Source organism: Anomaloglossus baeobatrachus, chromosome 5 (assembly GCF_048569485.1).
Source record: "Anomaloglossus baeobatrachus isolate aAnoBae1 chromosome 5, aAnoBae1.hap1, whole genome shotgun sequence".
NCBI classification, from domain to species: domain Eukaryota; kingdom Metazoa; phylum Chordata; class Amphibia; order Anura; family Aromobatidae; genus Anomaloglossus; species Anomaloglossus baeobatrachus.
The window spans coordinates 90,100,534-90,110,987 of record NC_134357.1 but is presented as its reverse complement, the minus strand read 5'-3'; positions in this window follow the sequence as shown (position 1 = coordinate 90,110,987).

Here is a 10,454-nt window from a genome sequence, read left to right as displayed (position 1 = left end):
TCGATGCCATGACTTTGCAAATAGAGCCTTGCTCATTTTGGGCTTCAAGTCTAGAAAAATGGCCAGAGCTATCCAGTTACGCCTTGGAGATTTTGTCGTGTACAGCTGCCAGCGTTGTCTCTGAACGTGTCTTCAGTGCTGCTGGGTGTGTGCTGACAGATAATCGCACGCGTCTGTCCAGTGACAATGTGGACAGACTGACGTTCATCAAAATTAACAAGTCATGGATCCAGAAGGAATTTACAACCCCTGTGTCATCCTGGGGAGAGTAAATGCTTGTGGATTTGGAATGTGCTTGATGCAAATCTAGCTGTGAAGTGTACAACTATGGCACAACTGCTGCCACTGAATGGGTGGGTGTGTGTGGGGCACAATTTTTGGAAAAAAGGGAGGCTCCGCTTGGAGTAACCCTTGCTTACATTGTTTTTAAAAGGAGCCAAGATGACCAAGTCATGGTTCAGCAAAGACTTTATCTACCTACCCCAGTGTCATGCTGGGGACGGTTAATTATGGCGTATTTTTGAATGTGCTTGATGCAAATCAAAACATCCTGTTTGCAACTAGGGCACAAGTGCTGCCACTGATGGGGTGTCTGTGTGCCCAATTTTTGGAAAAAAGGTAGACTCCGCTTGGAGTAACCCTTGCTTGCTGTGTTTTTTAAAAATGATACAAGATGAACAGATCTGAAGGCAAGATGAAGGCAACATCATGTCTCCGCCTACACTTTCCTCACAAACCTGCATTTTTCCAGGGACACCCTACTCAACACCGTCTACAGACAGCAGCCAGATCTCTGTCCCTCAGATGTGGTCAAATAAAAGGCCACTTACTGCGACCCATGACAAAGCTAAGTGGTTGACTCTATCCCTCTGTAAGCTGTTGGCTACCGAAATGCTGCCTTTACGCGTAGTGGACACACAGGATTTTACAGACCTTATGTCTGTCGCTGTGCCCCAGTACCAGATGCCCAATCACCACTGCTTCTCCAAGAAAAGCATGCCCGCGCTACACCAGCATGTCGCACACAACATCACCACTTCCTTGAGAAAATCTGTGTGCGACAGGGTGCATTTCAACACAGATACTTGGACCAGTAAGCATAGACAGGGTCATTACATGTCACTGACTGGGCACTGGCAAACTATGGTGAGAGATGGAGAAGGGTCTGCTGTACAAGTCTTGCCGTCCCCACGAGTTGTTTCAATCCTTCTTCTGTATGTAGAAGTTAATACACTGCTTCTGCCTCTTCAACCTCGTGTGGGTCCTCCACCTTGGCGCAAACCCTGTGTGGTCAGGCCACCCTTCCTTGCAACTGCGCACAAGGACTACCACACACCTCCTTACTATGCTGGCAGCAGAGCTCAATGCCATCAGGCGGTCAAAGTTTTACTTTGAAATGTATGGGAAATGTGAGTCACACCGCTATTCCAGAGAATAGTAGTCAGGCAGGGTCAAAACATTAATTGAGGAACAGGAACAGAATGGGACGGCCAGGACTTAATCAGAAAACAAGCAGAGGTGAAATGCGGATCGGCCAACAAGGTACATAAACAGCAAGCAGGAAAAGTAGTCAGGTAACAAGCACACAAAATCATAAAACTGAACTGGGGGTAAAATTAACCAGAGGTTCATAGCTATGTCTGGCAGTGGTCTGCAGACAGGATGGGCATAAAAAAGGGTGTGGTGTCTTCCCATTGGTTGTAGCTGAATGATGGTATTTCATCTGTGAGATACCCACCAGCTACATTCAGCCAGAGATTCTGCATCTGTCAAGGTAATGCAGCCCAGTGGGTGAGCATAACCTGCGTCCACCTGCGCCGCTGGCATCGACTACTCTCCCATCATCAGCACTATTCATGAAAGGAACACGTTGTCACCTGGCGACCGGAGTACAAATTGACGGAGCGGACTCCGTTGGTGACTTAACAGCCGTGTGCGGCAATGATGCAAACCTGGCTGCGGGCCATCCTCAGGGCAATGTGACACACGTGCCTTTTATGGCTCACGTGTTGAACCGAATTCTCCAGCAATTTTTAAAACACCATCACGGCCTACATGGCCTTGTGCAGCGGGCACGCTCGCTATGTGCTCACTTCCATCGTGCGCACACAGCAGCTCAACAACTTTCATCACTCCGGAAGTCTTAGGGTCTGGCAGTTAAACGCCGGAAATGCGATGTTCCGACACGCAGGAATTGGAATCTGCACATGTTGCAGCGTGTGTGGCAGCACCGCAGAGCCCTGCTGAAATACGGTATGACATATAGCCTGGGATAACTTGATCAAGAGGTGGTGCAGATCATGCTGCTGGAGTGGTGTCAGATCAAGGACCTATGCACCCTGCTACACAGTTCACAAATGTCGACGAAGATGTTTAGCACTGGCAATGTCATTCTCAGCGTGACAATTCTGGTCATCTACATGATGGAGCACACTGTAATTATTATTCGGAGTCAGGTGTTGGGACAAGAGGAAGGGGAGGAAGTACAAGAGGAGTCATATGCGGAAGGGATAACAAGATCTACGAGGTCCAGATGGTCAGCGGCACCTATGCGGCAGTCATGGTGAGGGAGAGGGATTAACAAGGGCGCATAGTATCAGCAAAAAGTGTTGATGAAAGTGCAGGAGCCCATGAAGAAATGGAGGACGAACTGGCGATGGGCATGGAAGACTCAGCAGATGAGTGAGAGCTTGCTCACATTTCGGTTGTGCGAGGTTGGGGGGAGAGGGCAGAGGAAGGAGGCACGATTCTCACCTCTCTGCCACCAACACACCAAGGACTTGGTCCTACTGGATGCACAAGACACATGAGCGCCTTCTTGCTGCACTACCTACATGACCCTCGGATTGTATGAATTTGAAGTAATCCTGAATACTGGGTTGCCACACTGTTAGATCCCCGGTACAAGACAAAATTTGGCGAACTAATTCCTGCCATAGAAATGGACGCACGTATACAGGAGTATCTGCAGAAGGTGGTACGGATTCTTAGATCTGCTTTTCCAGTAAACACCAGTGCTGCACAGAGTGAATCTCAACGCTTTGTCATAGATAGGAGGAAATGGTCTTTTACTTGTCCACATCGGAGGGACCGAGGGATGGCTGCTGTGCTGAGATGGCGTTGAGTACGGTGTCCCTGCACAGTTGCACTTTTGGTCATATCCCAAAATGAGTTGAAAAAGGACAGATGCTGTTGGAAAGGGGAACAGGTGTGTTGGAAAGGGGAAAAAAGTTTTGGTCCGTGGATTTGGTGGTTAAGCAACTGTAACATTTGCTGAAGAAACACCATCTGTTACAGTGGGACTGGCAGATTTGGATAAAGTGGTATATAATCTGTGACCGCTATATAACGAAAATTAATAAGAAAAGAAAGAGAAAGGTATATATCCCCATCAGCAGTCAGTGTCCACCGTGCTCCCAGTTGGAAAAGGAGAGGTTGGCAACTTGAAGGTTTGGTGGAGGATACAGAGCTGTGTGGCTATGAAACTAATAGTAGCCTGAACCGAGTTAGACGCCATTTGGATCTGGAGACTGTGAGCCCTGTTAGCGTCACAGGGTCCACATGCCCACCCAGCCCAGGAACTCCCTGTTAACAACACAGGGGCCATTGAGTACGCTGACCGTGTGCGTAGGGGCCACACCTGTGGACAGCAGGCGCATCAGCAGCAGCAGGCCTGTTAATGCCACTGGGCTGCACAAGCAGGACTGGTAGGACAGGAGCTGGTCTTAACCGTTCTGCGTTACCAACTGTGGTGGTGGCCTGCATCCACCACCCTATCCCTGCCTACCTCTGGCCTAAAGCCGCAATGGGTTCAACACATGGAGGTGTGCTCTTTCGGAGCATAATAGAAGACTGGGCACCTCCTTGTTGGCTCCAGCCCCTTTTATAACCTGGGTCCGCCCCAAACCAGGGTGAACCACAATGCACCTCCTGGAGACAAAAGTAGAGTGACACGTCATGAGTGGCATAACTAGCGTCCTATTTGGAAACGCAACTTCAATGATGACCTCATGGCTGCCATGACCCAAACACCTCACCAGTCATCGTCTGACCATCATTAATGCGGTGACAAGTCATAGGTGTGGGCCTCTGCAAGCCATTTGGGAGGACACCTGATGCCCTGTGGTCTATATGGGACCCCCACATCAGGGCCAGGGCCAAAGAGTTCATTACCGGACCTAGTCTCTGATGCAGGAAGTGCCTGAGCATGCTCAGTAGCATGAAATACAGTCTCTGAAAAAAGACTATCAGCTTTAGCATGGTGTCTAGGCACAAAACAGGACTTAGACCCGGCACGGAATGCAAGCACCTGTGCAAAGAGGCTTTTCACACTTAGTGTGGGAGCATGCGCTGTATCCCGAAAAGAAGACTTAGCGTCAGGAATAACACAGTCAGGCTGAGCATACTCACTACGCGAAACACTGTAATTATGCTGCAGCTGGGGTACATCGGCACACGCATGCGCACTAGCTGCCTCTCCACACTTAGACGTGGAGGGGAAATTGGTCTTGGAGATGCTGTCTATGAACAGAAGGAAAAGCTAAAGGAAGCCTGACTTTCTATCCCTCCGAATTATGAAATGCAGCAATGAATTCCATGAGTTTGCTATAACATTAGCGTAGCAAAATGTGCATGAGGGTGTGATGTAGAGGTGCTAGAAATAGCTTGTCACCAGTGGGGCACTAATGGAATACAACAGCCAGTTCTATGATGCCACTAAATGGCAGTATTTTGTGCTATCATTATAGCTTATTAAAAACAGAGCAGGAGGTTGTCATGCAGAGGTGCTGCACATAGATTTGCAGTAGTGTGAATAGACAAAAGTCCAATAGCCACGTTTAGGATGCCAATAGGTACACTGAGTGTTTGCTAGTATAATGGCTGAGTTTAAAAAAGTTGGAGTGTGCAATGCAGGCAGACGTGCTGCAAATATGTTTACAATAGTGTGAATAGACAAAAGTACAATAGCCACGTTTAGGATGCCACTAGGTACACTGAGTGTTTGCTAGTATAATGGCTTAGTTTAAAAAAGTTGGAGTGTGCAATGCAGGCAGACGTGCTCTGCAAATGTCTTTGCACTAGTGGGACTATAGCAAAGTCCAATAGCCACGTTTAGGATGCCACTAGGTACACTGAGTGTTTGCTAGTATAATGGCTTAGTTTAAAAAAGTTGGAGTGTGCAATGCAGGCAGACGTGCTCTGAAAATGTCTTTGCACTAGTGGGACTATAGCAAAGTCCAATAGCCACGTTTAGGATGCCACTAGGTACACTGACTGTTTGCTAGTATAATGGCTTAGTTAAAAAGAGTTGGAGTCTGCAATGCAGGCAGACGTGCTCTGCAAATGTCTTTGCACTAGTGGGACTATAGCAAAGTCCAATAGCCACGTTTAGGATGCCACTAGGTACACTGAGTGTTTGCTAGTATAATGGCTTAGTTATAATGAGTTGGAGTGTGCAGAGGACAAGAGGGTACAGTGGCAGGATTGTGGTGCTCTGGGTAGAGGAATGGAAGCCTCCCTTTCTATTCCCTCCTAATGGTGAAATGCAGGGAGGAAATCCCTGACCTTGGCTACACAGACGCTGTTGCTGTTTGCAGGACCTGTCACCTATGGCTCTCTGACCCTGCTGGTTTGAGCCCTTAAAAGGACTGCTATAAAGTGCTCTCCCTAAGCTGTCTAACGCTGTGTATGCAGCGCATACAGCTGTATCGGCGATAGGACTCAGGAGGACGGAGCTGCGACAGTGATGTCTGACACCAAAGACGCAGAAGGCAGATAATGGCGTCCTGGAAGAAAATGTCCGGTTTTATAATGCAGGGACATGTGACATGGACATCCTATCACACATGCCGTTGCTTCTCTGGCTCAAAGTCCACTTAGCTGTGTGTGTGTCTGGGATTGGCTGACATGCTGGCCCGCCCCACAAGACGCGCGCGCTTAGGGAAGGAAGACAAGAAAAAAAAAAATGGCGATCGCCATTATAGAAACAGCAGTGATCTGAAGGCGCTGTTCACGCACACTATACACTGAAATGTCATAATAGTGTGATTCACAGAGTGACTTACACTATTACAGCAGAAACCAAGCTATGATTTAGCTGGTTTTTTGCTGCTAGAACCGTTCTCGAACGTTTCTAGAACTATCGAGCTTTTGCAAAAAGCTCGAGTTCTAGTTCGATCTAGAACAGGCCCCAAAATCACTCGAGCCTAGAACTGGAGAACCACGAACCACGAACCGCGCTCAACTCTACTTACCAGCGATGCAGGAACAATACAAGTCACAGTAACGACCTCTATAACGATCTCAGCAGTCACTGTGACCCTGTCACACAGTGTCAAACACAGCGATGTGTCCTGCTCAGCAGGACATCACCTTTGAAGAAAATGGCCTGGACCATTCTGCAACGACTAGCGATCTCACAGCAGGGGCCTGATCGCTGGTAGATGTCACACATAACGAGATCACTAACGGGATCGCTACTGCGTCACCAAACGGTGACTCAGCTGCGATCTCGCTAGCGATCTCGTTATGTGTGACGGTACCTTTAACCTTCTTGTTCTGTATAGATGAACCTTCAACAGTCTCATTATCAGCACAGATAAGATGGCAATGAAAGGAAAGGTAACAGCTGACACTTGGCTCTTTCCCTCAGCACCCATGTTTCCCATTATCTGAAATCCCTCTTTCTTTCAGCACCCAGCTTTCCTATGTTCTGATATCCATCTTGTCCTCAGCATGTACCTTCCCCTTGCTCTGTTTTACATTTTTCCATCAGCATGCAGCTTTCCCATGCTCTGCTATACATCTTTTCCTCAACAACCAGCTTTCCCATGATATTAGACCATGGGAAAGCTGGGTGCTCAGGCGAAGATGTATAGCAGAGCATGGGAAAGCTGGGTGCTGAGGCAAAGATGTATAGAAGAGCATGGGAAAGCTGGGTGCTGAGGGAAAGAGTCTAGTATTAGGCATAGTGGCCAGAGTGAAAATTGCAAGACTTTATTGTTAGGTATTTTATTAAGGAAAAAATAAATCACATTTTTCTTTAAAGTACATTTGTGCTAAAATGTAATATTGAACACACAGTAATGACATATTCGCTTTAAAGCAATATATAGTACCACCCTTTGAAATGCTCTGAATTTTGACAGAAAATATACTTTGAAGATCTGGCCGTCCCCTCCCATCATTACTGCAGCTGACTGACAGCTCTCACCCTTGCATGTACATAGAAACTGAACCCAAGCCAGACCCCTTTTGTGTCAAAGTGAAAGCAGCTAGATTAGCCATTCAGTGACACTCCTTAACATAATGCTAGATCACCTGCTGACAAATGAATTGCTCTACTATTGTCACACAGGTGAGGTATAAGAGCACTCCTGGTGAGTGCCACAACACACAGGGTACAGAGGGAACACAATACAACAGTGAGTCCTGGTGCTAGGGACATGGGGAGCGGGGTCACCTTCTGCTACTCACCTGAGGCTGATCCCTGCACTCCCGAACACTCCTATACGGGTTCTTCCTCCCATTGCCAATCACGTGCCTAGGCCCTCGCTTGCCCTGAACTCACCCTGGCTAGTGAGAAGACCGGTGAAAGCACTAGTCTCACCACTACTATAAGGGAAGGAAGACAGACAACGAAAATAGACATAAAAAGACAGCACTCTAAGCTCCTCCAATGCAGCTAAACACCACAGCTACAGCTGTCATGACTAGAGTTGAGCGCGGTTCGTGGTTCGTGGTTCTCCAGTTCGCGGTTCGAGTGATTTTGGGGGCTGTTCTAGATCGAACTAGAATTTGAGCTTTTTGCTAAAGCTCGATAGTTCTAGTTACGTTCGAGAACGGTTCTAGCAGCAAAAACCAAGCTAATTACTAGCTGGCTTTCCGCTGTAATAGTGTAAGTCACTCTGTGACTCACACCATTATGAAATTTCAGCGTATAGTGTGCGGGAACAGCGCATTCAGATCACTGCTGCTGGGATAATGGCGATCGCCATTTTTTTTTTTTTCCTTGTCTTCCTTCCCTAAGCGCGCGCGTGTAGTGGGGCGGGCCAGCATGTCAGCCAATCCCAGACACACACAGCTAAGTGGACTTTTAGCCAGAGAAGCAACGGCATGTGTGATAGGATGTCCATGTCACATGTCCCTGCATTAAAAACGGGTATCTGCCCATCAGGACGCCATTATCTGCCATCTGCGTCTGGGTGTCAGTCACCGCTGGCGCAGCTCCTATCTCCGATACTGCTGTGTACACTCTACACACAGCGCTATACAGAATAGGGATAGAAGTAGAGATGAGCGAACCGGCCGTGGTTCGGCTCGAGTTTGGTTCATCGAACGGAGGTCTCGTTCAAGTTCAGTTCGGCGAACGTTCGACGAACCAAACTCGAACTAATAGGATATAATGGGAGGCAATCACAAACACATAAAAACGCATTATAAATGTACACATACAGTTAATAAACATTACCATTACACTTACCGGTCCCCGCGATCCATCCTGCACTCTGTCTCCTGCCGCTATTCCATCCGATGATCGCTGAATCCTCCCGGTGACCGGCACTGTGCCAGCAGAGATGCAGGACCTATCGTGACGTCAAAATAGCCATGTGACCAGTCACGTGGCTATTATCTCATTGGCTACAGACTGGTCACATGACTATGACGCGTCATGTAGGACCTGTCATTGCACTCTCCGGTACACGGTGCACATTTGTGTATCGCCGTGTACCGGCGACATGCTCTAGCACACGGTCGACTCCCCATTCCGTTAGGGACCAGCTGACACAGCCGGTCATTAACGGAGATCACCGTTGCCATAGCAACGCAGTTAGCGGTGACGTCACCGCTAACCGCGGCTCCGGGAGCACCGTTGCTATGGTAACGCGTCTGTCAGCGTTACCGCTGACAGCCAGCAGCACTGATCACTCACGGAGTGAAGGCTGCACGCTGCTTCCCGTGCAGCCTTCACGGAGTGAAGGCTGCACGGGAAGCAGTGTCTTCCCCCATGCAGCAGTGATGGAGCAGAGCTGCATTTGTTGAACGAGAAAGACAGAAGACCATGGATCGTGGAGGGCTGACAGGGGGTAATAAAGATGGAGTCTCTAATGTGTCTGTGTATTTATTTCTATTAAAGTATTTTTTCTCTGTGTGGTGTCTTTTTTTAACCCTTTATTGGAGATTCTTAATGGCCGGGTCAAACGTGCCTGACATTAAGAATCTCTGGCTTAACACTAGCTAGTAAAACAAAGCTAGTATTAACTCATTATTACCCAACAAGCCACCCAGCTTCAGGGCTGTTGGAAGAGTTGGATACAGCGCCAGATGATGGCGCTTCTATGAAAGCGCCATTTTCTGGGGCGGCTGCGGACTGCAATTCGCAGCAGAGGCGCCCAGAAACCTCGGGCTAACCTGTGCTGCGGATTCCAATCCCCAGCTGCCTAGTTGTACCCGGCTGGACACAAAAATGGGGCGAAGCCCACATCATTTGTTTTTTAATTATTTCATGAAATAAGTGAAATAATTAAAAAAAACGGGCTTCCCTATATTTTTGGTTCCCAGTCGGGTACAAATAGGCAACTGGGGGTTGGAGGCAGCCCGTGGCTGCCTGCTGTACCTGGCTAGCATACAAAAATATGGCGAAGCCCACGTCATTTGTTTGGTGGGCAAAAAACTTCTGCATACAGTCCTGGATGGAGTATGCTGAGCCTTGTAGTTCTGCAGCTGCTGTCTGCTCTTCTCCATACAGACAGACAGCAGCTGCAGAACTTCAAGGCTCAGCATGCTCCATCCAGGACTGTATGCAGAAGTTTTTTGCCCCCTGAAAAAATTATGTGGGCTTCGCCATATTTTTGTATGCTAGCCAGGTACAGCAGTCAGGTACGGCTGCCCCCAACCCCCAGTTGCCTATTTGTACCCGGCTGGGAACCAAAAATAAAGGGAAGCCCTTTTTTTATTATTTCATGAATTTCATGAAATAATTAGAAAACAAATGACGTAGGCTTCGCCCCATTTTTGTGTCCAGTCAGGTACAACTAGGCAGCTGGGGATTGGAATCCGCAGCACAGGTTGGCCTGAGCTTTCTGGGCCCCACTGCTGCGAATTGCAGTCTGCAGCCGCCTCAGAAAATGGCACTTTCATAGAAGCGCCATCTTCTGGCGCTGTATCCAACTCTTCCAGCACCTGCCTGCTATACCTAGCTAGCATACAAAAATATGGCGAAGCTCACGTCCTTTTTTTGTAGTTTTTTGGCAAAAAAAATAAAAAATGCTTCCCTGGATTTTCCATTGCCAGTGAAGGTAACACCAAGCAGTGGGGGTTAGCAGCCAGTAGCTGCTTGGATTACCCTTAGCTAGCAATACAAAAAATGCAGCGGGAGCCCATATATATTTTTTTTAATTATTTATTTAAATAACTAAAAACAAAATGGGCTTCCCTGTATTTTGATTGCTGGA